This window comes from Globicephala melas, chromosome 15 (assembly GCF_963455315.2).
Source record: "Globicephala melas chromosome 15, mGloMel1.2, whole genome shotgun sequence".
NCBI lineage: Eukaryota > Metazoa > Chordata > Mammalia > Artiodactyla > Delphinidae > Globicephala > Globicephala melas.
This window is the reverse complement of record NC_083328.1, coordinates 41935742-41948301: the sequence shown is the minus strand read 5'-3', so window position 1 is coordinate 41948301 and position 12560 is coordinate 41935742.

The following is a 12560-nucleotide window of genomic DNA, read 5'->3' as shown; positions in this document are numbered from 1 at the left end:
TTGGTTCCATGACCCCCCAAGGATACCAAAATCTGCAGATGCTCAAGTTCCTCATATAAAATGGTGTAGTGTTTGCATACAACCGATGCACATCCTCCCATATACTTTAAATCATCTCTAGGTTACTTATAATTCCTAATAAAATGTAAATGTATGTAAATAGTTTTAAGTACAACGTAAATGCTATGTAAACAGTTGCCAGCATGCAGCAAATTCGAGTTTTGCTTTTAGGAACTTTCTGGAACTTTTTTCCAAATGTTTCCAATCTGTGGTTGGTTGAATTTGCAGACATGGAACCCAGGGATGCAGAAGCCCGACAGTATTTAAGATGCTAGATGGAGGGGACGGAGGAAACTATCAACCCAGAATGCAACATCCAGCAAAAATACCCTTCAAAAATGAGGGTCAACTAAAGACATTTTCAGACAAAAGTAACACGGAGAAAACTCTATCTCTAACAGACCAGTGTGGCAAGAAATATTAAAGAATATTCTGCAAGCTGAAGGGAATTGGTAGCAGATAGAAACTTCGATCCACAGGAAGGAATGGTAAATGAGTAAGTATAAAATAGGGTGGAAGGTTTTTTCTTCTCAAAATTTCCTTAAAACACAACTGACTACACAAAATAAAATATAACATTGTAAGGTGAGGTTTATCATGTATGTAGAAGTAAAACTATTGCAACAATGGCACACATGACAGGGAAAGTCAGTCCTGGAGGCTGGAAGTCCAAGATCAAGGTGTCTGCAGGGTGGGTTCCTTCTGAAGCCTCCCTCCTTGGCTTGTAGATGGTCATCCTCTCCCTGTGTCCTCACATGATCTTCCTCTGTACGTGTCTGTGTCCAAATTTCCTCTTCTTATAAGAATGCCAGTCATATTGAATTAGGGACCACCCAAATGACCTCATTTTAACTTATTTCCTCTGTAAATTCCCTGTCTTCAAATATAGTCACATTATGAAATACTGAGGGTGAAGACTTTAACATGTAAATTTGAGAGGGAGACACAATTCAGCCTACAACAACATGTACCAATAATGGGACAATTAGACAGCTTGTGCCTCATGATACAATAAATTGTAATGAACACAGCATCACTTTTGTGACATTCTTGCCAAAAATCCATAACCTGAATATCACCATGACAAAACACCAGGAAAACCCAAATTGAAGGACATCCTACAAAATTACCAACATACATTCAGGAGTCTAAAGGTGATGAAAGATTAAAGGAGGCTAAACATATACACAACTAATGCAACCTCTGATGCCAGCTTGGTTCTTGGGCCAGAGAAAGGGAATAACTGGCCAAACTTGAATAATGTCCACCAGTTAGCTAATAGTATAATGCTAATTTCCTGGTTTCAATCATCGTACTGTGGGAGAAGAAGAAAATGCTCTTATTTTTTAGGAAATACACGTGGAAGTGTTTGGACAAAAATCAGAGGATCTGGGTGAAAAGTTTATAGAAATCCCTTATATTATTTTTGTAATTGTTTTGGAAGTCTAGAATTATTTCAAAATTTAAAAGTTAACAGAGAATTCCCTGGCAGTCCACTGATTAGGACTCTGCACTTTCACTGCCAAGGACCAGGGTTCAGTCCCTGGTCGGGGAACTAAGATCTCACAAGGCATGTGGTGTGGTCAAAGGAAGGAAGGGGGGAAGGAAGGGGGGGAGGGAGGGAGGAAGGAAGGAAGGAAGGGAGGGAGGAAAGGCAACAGAAGAAAACAAGCAAAAAAATTAAAACCCCACAATTGGAAAAATTACATCAGGATATGTGTGATGAGCACCAAGCACCCATCCAGGTGCCTAAGAAAACCAGTGACGTTCCACTGGCACATTCGTGCATTTTCAAATGAATGGGAATGAATGATGTAATAAGTTGAAACCAACAGCAAAGTGTGCCTGAACATGCACCTTCTGGGAATCAGATTAACTCACAGATTTAAATGGGGTGGGGGAAGGAGGAGGATTTCCCCAGAGATCTTCCTCTTGGGCTCCTCAACTATTAATATAGCTCAGCTCAAATTCTGCTTAAAAGTAAACTCTAGGGACTTCCCTGGCTGTCCAGTGGTTAAGACTTCACCTTCATCCTGATCCCTGGTCAGGGAGCTAAGATCCCACATGCCTCACAGCCAAAAAACCAAAACATAAAACAAGCAATATTGTAACAAATTCAATAAAGACTTTAAAATGGTCCATATCAAAAAAAATCTTAAAAAAAAAAAGTAAACTCTAAAGAGCATGAACCATTATTAGAACATCAGCGGTGTCACATAGATTTAACTTACATAAAACCAGGTGAAAACACAGGTGAGCTTCCTGTGCCCTGTTTCCCCAGGTGTCACCTCTGAAAACATTGCTACCATCACACAAGCCCCCAAATTTAGACAACTGACAGGAACGTCCCATTCCCAGATAATTATTTCAGCATAGATCCAAGTTATGACCCTCACCCAATTAGGACTCTACTCAGGAATCTTCCTCTTCGTTCACTCCTTATTTAGTCATCCAGCTATAATTGAGTGCCCAGTGTGCACCAGGCACAGTGTTACAAGTTGCATGAATGGAAAGATAAATAAGGCAGAGTAGTTGTCTTTGACAAGCTCACCTTTACTTAAGATGTGGCGAATAAGTGTTTTCCCTTCTTTTATTTAAAAAGTTTTATTGAAGTATAGTTGAAGTACAATATTATACAATACAATATTACAATATACAATATACAATATTGAAGTACAATATTACAATATTACAATATACAATATTGAAGTACAATATTATACTTCAACTATTATATAGTTGAAGTACAATATTATATGAGTTACAGGTATACAATATAGTGATTCATAATTTTTAAAGGTTATATTCCACTTATAATTATTATAAAATAATAATAATATAATTATCCATGGATAATATTTTATCCATAATAGTTTGTACCTATTCCTCCCCTGCCCCTATCTTGTCCCTCTCCTCTCCCCTCTCCCCACTGGTAACCACTAGCTTGTTCTCTAGATCTGTGAGTCTGCTTCTTTTTTGTTATATTCACTAGTTTGTTATATTTTTTTAGATTCCACATATAAGTGACATCATACAGTATTTGTCTTTCTCTGTCTGACTTATTTAACTTAGCGTAATGCCCCCCAAGTCCATCCATATTGCTGCATATGGCAAAATTTCATTCTTTTTATTGATCTATTCATCTGTTGATGGATACTTAGGTTGCCTGCATATCTTTTTTCCCGTCTTTTTTAAGATTATTATGAAAACTGGAATTATTTGGGATTAAAATCTTGAGTACTGTATTCATATCCTAGAGCTGTCCTAACAAACAGCCATGACCTGGGTGGCTTCAAACAACAGAAATTTATTTTCTCATAGTTCTGGAACCTAGAAGTTCAAAAGAAAGGTATCAGCACGGCTGGGCTCCCTCTGAGAGTTTGGGTAGAATCCCTCCTTGCCTCTTCCCAGCTCTGAGGGTGGATGTCATCCTGGGTACTCCCTGGCTTGTAGCTGCATCAATCCAATCTCTGCGTCTCTCATCATATAGCATCCTCCTTGTATGTCTTTGTCTTCATATGGCATTTTCCTCTCCTTATCAGAATGCCAGTCATGTTGGATTATGACCCACCTAAACGACCTCATCTTAACTTGATTATATCTGCAAAGACCCTGTCTGCAAATAGGATCATCTTCACAAGTACTGGGGCTAGAGATTTCAGCTTATCTCTTGGGATGACACAATTCAACCCATGACATGCAGGTTTCAGTAAACAACTTTGGTCATTTCCTCTGGGAACTTAAATCTTCCTAAAAGAAGACAACATTGGTGTGTTTTTAGGTTTGATTTCCATGATATAAATGAGACTTTTTATGATTTGAGGGGCATATTTCTGGGCCTGTGGAGGAAGTTTAAATGTAATACTTGCCCAATTATGTGGACTGAAAAAGGCCATTTGAGGGGGGTGCCACGTGGGGATCTCAAGGGCTTTCAGATCTGTTATCACAGAAGTACTAATATATATGCTTTAGGTTGGAAAGGGAGGCTGCTGGAAAGAGAGAAAAGGAGAAAGGATATTCTATAACTGATAGGGTGGATGGTCCAGTCTCCACCCCTGCCATCATTTCACTCTTACCTGCTCCACACAGTGGGCTTCTGCAGAAAGATTCCCTTTGGGGAAACACTAAAACAAAAACAGTTCTCCAACTTAAAACATTTGAAAACCAAAAGCTTAGATTGCTGGGAAATTTTTCAACATAGCTAAATTTGTAAATTTCATTCCTACTGGTAATGTTTTTCTTCCTTCTGTTTTCTTAATAAAATTAAGTGGATCAATTTATTTTCTAGTTTAAATTATATTTTCCATTCCATTGTTTTTCTGCTCCTGTATGAATAAAATGTTACTGTCCTAAGTCCCACTGATGGTAAAGTTGTTTGAATAGTAGAAGACTAGAACATTTTGCCTTGATTTTTCTTAAAAAGTTCTAAAATATTTTTCTTTAAAAAATCAATAATTCACTTTTAAAAATTCAAATTCCAGTTTTGATTTAAAATGTTATTACTACCATTGATGGATGAAATCTTTTGAATTCACTTTTTTTCTCATTCTGAATGTTTTCACAATAAACTTTAGCCTTCTAAGATAACTTCCTGCTTCACAGAAGAAACATTGCATTAATAAAGTTATTCTTCTACATTCTTCTTGACATGATTCTCTATGTACCTTCCTTTCTCACTTTTTTTTATATCCTCCCTATTTTATTCTTTTGCTGTTCTCTTCTATTATGGTTAAGTTTCTTGAATTTTTAATTCCTTTTTATTGTAAGCCTTCTTTATTCCTAATGTCATTAGCCCAAATTTTTAAATATCTTATACTTAAGTTATTTGATTTTGGCAGTTTTTCTTTATTCCCTCTTATACCACTTTTAGTAGAAATAAAAAATATACTTTGTCTTAGTAAATGAACATGATCTTTACTGGAAAATTTTCAAACTACGAGTAGATTGTTTTTTAAAACTCCTAGGCTATCGCTTCGGACAGCATTTTCAACGCTCTATGTTCTATCTACATCCAGCTCTTTGCTTAGCCCCTGTAAATACTTATTTTGTAAAAATGTAAGCATACTGTGAACTGATATTTGTGGGTAGGCCTAGAAAAGCTGCAAGAAATCCATCAGGGAAATCTCAACCGGGAGCAGCCAGCGTGGCCTCTGGGCAGGTGCAGGGGGACTTAGCTCCTGCCCAAAAACAGATGGACGTGTCGCACCCAGTTCTGCACTTGCTGGCACCGGCCCCCAGCTCGCGCTTGCCGCAGGCACTGAACCACAGACTTGCCCTCGAGAAGCTCAGAAGGCACCCCCAAGTGTCCTCGACCTCGTAGCTCCTCTGTTCTCCGCCCCTGATGGCGTGGAGTGTGCAGAGCGCAGGGCCCACCACGTCGGGCTGAGAGTGCCACAGGCACGAAGTCCGTGCAGCCTTTACGAGTGACTTAGCTGCAGAGAGCAGCCTGCCCCTTGTCCCAAGGTGATCCACTTCAGGGATGGAACATCCTGACTCTCTCCCACAGGCTGGGACAGCCCTGGAGGGCCATTCCATCCTCAGAGCTCTCACCCAGGCAGCTCTCCCGCAGCCTGTCCTGCATCCTTGCTTCCCTTCTGGGCCTGTGATGCCAACAGCCCTCCCAGATAGGCACCCCTCATGCTAATCTCCATCGGAGTCCACTTCTGAGGACCCCACCCTGAGAGACTGTCATCAGACTGGGCTCCACAAACAGCCCAGCAATCTCTCCTCCCTTGGCCCAGCAGCCCCCCTGCTCGCAGCCCCTCTGTGTTTTAAAAGAATCTTTGTATGTTCAGTGAACAAAGGCACAATGATAACCAGTTTTCTTTTGCCTTCCTTTGGTTCTACTGAAGTGTGATTTTGTCTCACTTGCTATTTGCACATTTGCTCTTATCCTTTGTGACTGCTGTCTAACTCCTGTTATTTTCAGTGGTCCATTTTCTAAGGCAGTGATCATCTTTCCCCTACTGATTGCTATTTTCCCAAAACTATCCTTTGTCTTTGAACTTGATTTACAATACTTTTAAATAAGCTGATGTTTTCATTTGTATGCAGTCAAATCTCTCAGGCTTTTCCTTTGTGACTTGTGTTTTTAATATCTTATATAGAAGGTCCTACCTCAGAGGGAAAGAGGTATTTGTAACTATCTCAAAGAGTACGAAATTGTCTTTACAGATTGGGAAAACTCTGTTAGAGTCTTATTTGTTCCATCAGTGTTTAAAAAAATTATTTTGTCAGGATAGAAAGTAAAAGCCAGCCACTCTGACACCCAGAAAAGTCTGTCCTCCCACAGGCTCTTAAGTCACAGTCATGTCCAGGGGCCAGTCAAGGTCTTGGTCAACCTTCTCCAGGACTAGCTCAGCCTTCACTGCCTTTTAAAATGTCTTTCCTAGGACTGGGACCAGTTCCATAATTTCAGGGTCCAGTACAAAAAGAAAATTGGGGCCCCTTGTTCAAAAATTATTAAGACTTTCAGAATGCCATTTGCAGCAACATGGATGGACCTAGAGATTGTCATACTGAGTGAAGTAAGTCAGACAGAGAAAGACAAATATCATATGATATTGCTTATATGTGGAATCTAAAAAAATGGTACAGATGAACCTATGTACAAAACAGAAATAGGGTCACAGACGTAGAAAACAAACTTACGGTTACCGAGGGGGAAAGGTGGGAGAGGGATAAATTGGGAGATTGGGACTGACATATACACACTACTATATATAAAATAGATAACTAATAAGAACCTACCGTATAGCACAGGGAACCCTATTCAATACTCTGTAATGACTTAAATGGGAATAGAATCTAAAAAAGAGTGGATATCTGTATATGTATAACTGATTCACTTTGCTGTAGAGCAGAAACTAACACAGCATTGCAAGTCATCTATACTTCAATACGAAATTAATTTTTAAAAATTAATGCATTCATCTACCTTGAAAAACATTATTAAGAATTTCAAGAGACCAACAACAGAGCACTGAACCAAGTATGGGGTCCTTCTAAGCATGGAACCCTGTGTGACTACACAGGTCAAAAGCCCATGAACACCCCACCCAGAACATAGAGCCCAGTTCTTCCAGATCAATACCTTTGACCAGTTAGGTCAATCAAGTCCATCCAAAAATGTTTCATGAGTTTTTCACTTGAGTTGCTAAATGGTCGTGACGGTGTTCTTTTTAACTAAATTTGCTGAATCTACTGGGATGGGGGGAGGGTCGCGGGTGGAAGGAGATTATCAGGCTGAAAGTTCTGCAAACAACTTGAGGGTGATATCTGAAGTCTGTTGTCTTTGAAGATCCCAAAGACATAGCTCCAAATTTAAATACTAATCGCCAACCACTAATGATGGCCATCCTCTTAAGATGCTGGGCTAAGGGCACTTACAGGGAAGGTTAGTTGTGGCTCTCATGGCAACCCCATGGGGCAGGCATTGGACAGACCCAACTTACAGATGAGGAACCAGAGTCCTGAGGGAGAGACGGAGTCAATTCTCAAGGTAACACAGTCTGTTAGCAGTGAATGAGGGCTAAAGTCAGGTCTGAATCCCCACCCCCCTGCTTGACCTCCACATTGTTCTAGCACCGCGATCCCAGGCCCCACCTTCTACAGATATTACGAGAGAAAATCTGGATTTGGGAAGGCCGTGCGGAGGCTCACATGGTGGTCTGACACTTCCCTCGCCCTTAAAATGGGCCTCCTGCTTGTAAAAGACCCAGAACTCCCAAGTATACCTGAACTTGCAAAAGCCCATACTTCAGGGCTGAGGGAAGTACAACTACTCTGTTTTCAGCTAAAGACAAGGATTTTTTTCCCTTCTCTGTATAAACAGCAGGTTGTTTTCCTAGTTCTTAGCTGAATGCCAGGCCTCAATAAAAAATAAAAGAAAAAAGAAATTCTTGCATAGAACATTAAGGATTCAGCAACATGAATCTCAAAAACATAGGTGTTCAGGCTCCGTGGACACAGCCAGCATTTCGGGTACGTACTTAAGCCCGGCCTCCTCCCGACAGTGTTTCAAGGCTGGAATTAAGAGCTTTGGCATTTAGTTAACCCTCTACTTTCGATCCTACTAGAAATAAAGCTAAAATGACCTGTTCATAGCACTGTGTGTTACTTATCTGCTTTCACAGCTGCCTCCAGGCCCAGGGCAAAGTCTGAAAGCAAGAATTTAACTGACTATGTGATTAAAGTCAAAATCGAGAGGTATATGTGTATATAGCCATATACATATATGACTTCCTCATCTCTCCAGTTCACTGTCTATGTATAGATACTAAAATAAAACACCGAACAACCATAACTTTTCATACTTCCCGTGTTCCCTTCAGGATACAGACAACTGGATAGAAGTTTAAAAAAAATTTATTCGTTCTTCTCACTCAGATCTAATGTGATAACAACCCAGGTGTGCCCCCGATTCCATATCTCATGTTTGTTTTAAACAATGATGGTCAATGCTCTTACTAAGAACCCTGAAACAAGATGCCAAGGTGAATTCCAAGTGACTAAAGATGACATTGTCAACACAATATTGTAAAACCTGTATTTTTTTATGATTACTTAGAAATATATTAACGCATGTATGTGAAAACTAGAAAATAGTACAGATGAACAGGTTTGCAAGGCAGAAATAGAGACACAGATGTAGAGAACAAACGTATGGACACCAAAGGGGGGAGGGGAGGTGGGATGAATTGGGAGATTGGGATTGACATATATACACTAATATGTATAAAGTAGATAACTAAAGAGAATCTGCTGTATAGCACGGGGAACTCTACTTTGCTGTACAGTAGATACTAACACAACATTGTAAAACAGCTACACCGTAATAAAAAAAAATGGAATTGGTAATCCTTTTAATATATTACATATATTAATATGCATAACATATATATTATACACATTATTTTAATATATATTACATGTATGTACTATTATATATAACATACAATAACATATACATTATATATAATATATACATTACATAAACATATATGTAATATATACTCTATGTGCAATATCTACATACATAAGTATATGTATATAAATGGTGTCTACTGTAGTAGGTTGCAAAAATTGATCATAAATTCCTCCCACCCAAGTATGCAGGCCCCTTTGCAATTGACTTTGCTGTTCTCAAATAAAGAGGTGGAGACTATTTGATCACCTCTAGTGTCTGAGTTGGCCTTGTGACTTGCTTTGACCAATAGAAGGCTGTGGACTTTCAAGGCTAGACTTTGAGAGACCTTGCAGTTTCCACTTTTGCCCTCTTGGGCTATGGCCCTGGGATTGCTAGGTTGGGAAGCTGGTCTAGCTCACTGCCTGAGAGGGGACCGTGCAGAGCAGACCTAAGGAGAGCCTGTCAACAGTCAGCACCAACTGTCAGTCATGGAAATGAAGCCACCTTGGACCTGCCAGCCCTGAATGTAGCTTTGGAAGTGAGCCCAGGGGAGACCAGCCAACCAACAGAATCATGAGAAATAATACATTGTTTTTGCTTTAAGCCACTATATTCTGGAATGGTTTGTTACACAGAAATAGATAGCTGATACACATATACTGTTATGCTGCAAATGTCAGGTACATATGATAAATCTGCCTTTCCTTGAAGCCAATCCCAAGGGTAGGGACTCTACAAGTGTAACATCATACAGACATCAGAAACAGGTAAGACATCAAGAGCAGAGACTCTCCACTTGGGCAGGGGAAGGAGGGGATTATCAGAATCTCCTGGTCTTGCAAGGATTAAGTGCAGGCTCTGAGGCCAACGTGTATGGACTCGAGTTCTGGACCTGCCATGATTAGTCGGGTACCCTCAGGCAAGTCATGTTACATCTCTGTTCTGTTCCTCAATTTCTTCATCTGCTGATGAGAACAGATGTAGTACCTCCCCCAAGTGAGGACTGAATTAGAACATATTCACAAAGTATTTTAAGGCATACATGGTACCTAGTAAGTGCATAATAAATATTAGCTTTTCCTATCGGGGGTGGAGGGAGTCACATCGATGTTGTATCTTTCTATCTCTGCTAGAACAGCTTGGGACAAACACGGGACTAACATTTCTACCTATACCAGGGTGTCCCATAAAAAAAAATGATGGCTCTTTCAAGACTAAAACTTTTTCTCCCAATACTACCTCTTTTTTTTCAGCCATAATACTTATTTTGAAACAAGAATACTTTATATGTGTGAGGGTCTGGGAATTTTATTTTTATCCAAGGAATCCTGAGTTTAAAGGCTCCACGGTGATAAAAACAGATGAAGTTAACTAGACCATTTATTGTTTTCATGTGTATTAAACTTTCAAAAGAAATCTCTTATGGGACCAATACTCACCACCGTTACAGCCACTGATAACATCACAACCAAAAGTGGAGCTCGCAAGAAAAAACCTATGCTAATTTGTTTTCATTGAACTCAATGGAATGAAATTCTTGCAGCCAAAATTTCTTCTGATGCTGAGCCTAGTACAACCTGAATAATTCTCAAAGGCGATGTTATCATGACAATTCAAAATAAACTGTTGGCTACATTCCTGACGGAACTGATAGATCTTTGATTCTAAGGTATAAGCATTATTTACATTCTTGAAAGAATCCATTCTGTGGGACCATAAGGACCCAAACATTGTTTTCCCTGCGCTTTTTTCCTCTCTCAGGCTTCTTCTGCCTCAGTGTAAATATTATCAAGATGCCTCAGGTGTTTGACTTGATGATGGTGTTATCCAAATTTAAAAGAGAGTGATAGTATGCTGGGCAGAGCAACCTGGAAGGAGGTACAAGAAGAAATGAGTCCAATGAATTCAAATGGCAAGTGTTACTCTGGAGCGTCGTTCAAAAAAGCATTCTTTGGCGGGGGGGCGTATTAATCATTATCCCATGGTTCAAATGACATCATAAGATGCAGGAGTCTGCTTGCTTTTGAATATTTTAGGCACCTCTGATTATTTTTCAAGTCTAAATGAGAACTAAAAACACATTGTAGCCAGCACATTTTCTTTTAATTTTTAAATTCATGCATATTATTTAAAAAATGGAATCCATATGCTTATAAAAATTCATTTACACTTTGCACTTCACAATGTGTGACAGAGTCTTTTTATAAATCTTTTAATGTCTTTGTTTGCTTTGGAAAACATCCGGTTTGTGAGAAAAAACTCCAAACAAATTCATGTCAAAACCCAACTGCCATATTCAGTTAACATGCACTTTTCACGACTGATAAGGCTGCAAACATTCGGAATAAATCCGAGGTCACCCTCTAGAGCAAAGAAGCGTTGTTAGGTAAGAAGATCTGGATGGATGGAGGTCATATCACTAAAATACTTGATCCTACAGCTACCTTTTAAATGTTATTTTGTCACATGGATTTGGTGTGTGTTTTCTTAAAGCTTTGAGCATTTGTGGATTTCCTCTAATTAAATTTCAGCAATAGATGAAGATTTCACCTACACTTCCAACTCCAAAATGGACACCTGAAGCGGATAGGTCTTCTCCCCTCCTAAAAGTCTGACACGGTCTTCCAAGGGAGGAGACCATCAGTGCAACTCTTCCTGAAGGTACCAAGTTGAAGGCTTTCAGAGCTACCTCTTCACGTCATAGCCAGAGGGACGGAGTCAGGAATGAGATGACTTTGACTCAAAATTCATTTACTCAGCAAAGAACAGGAAGACACAGCCGGAGCCCAAGCAGCTCCCATAATCAGCGCGCTAAGGTAAGCAGCAGAGGCAACAAGATGTTTAACCCCCTTGAGGGGAACAGAGTAGGTTGAGGTCTCTGTACATCAGTTTCCAGCCTCCTGACGTGACAGGAAACATGGTCACATAACATTGATGTAAGTGGACTAGCCACACAAAATCTACTTCAGTGCAGTCATGGTGGCTCCTGGGCCATCACTGATCCCCACAGGGCTAGCCATAGATTCATCAAGCACTCCTAAGGTCTTGGTGAACGTCTCAGGGCTATCAGATTTGATAAGTAGCTGACAGTGGCAGCTCCCTCTGATGCTGTGGAAAGTTCCAGTCAATTCAGAGACTAGCACTGGCAGTCTCGATGGCCTCTGTACCTTTCACAAATCTAACAGACAGCAAATATGGTCTGCAGGGTGGGACATGACTGAATTCACCCTAAAATGTTGATGTGCATGAAAAAAGGAAGAAAATGATAATAACGATACTAATAACATATGAGCAGAACCCAAACCGAGTCTCTGCTCTTTACATATTATCAAATTTAATCCTCACAACTGCCCAGGGAGGGAGCTGTTAGTCCCATTAAACAGACAAGAAAACCAAGGCTGTCAAGTTTTGTCAAAACTTGACCAAAGTGACACAGCTGCTAAACAGTAAAACCAAGATTTGAACCCAGCCAACTGTGCCACCTTTTAATCACCCCTTACCCATCTCTTCCCAGATTACGTCCCTCGGGTGGGGTGGGGGGCTGGGGGGTTCCACACCTGGTAGTCTGAGTCTAATACATGTAAAAGTGCAG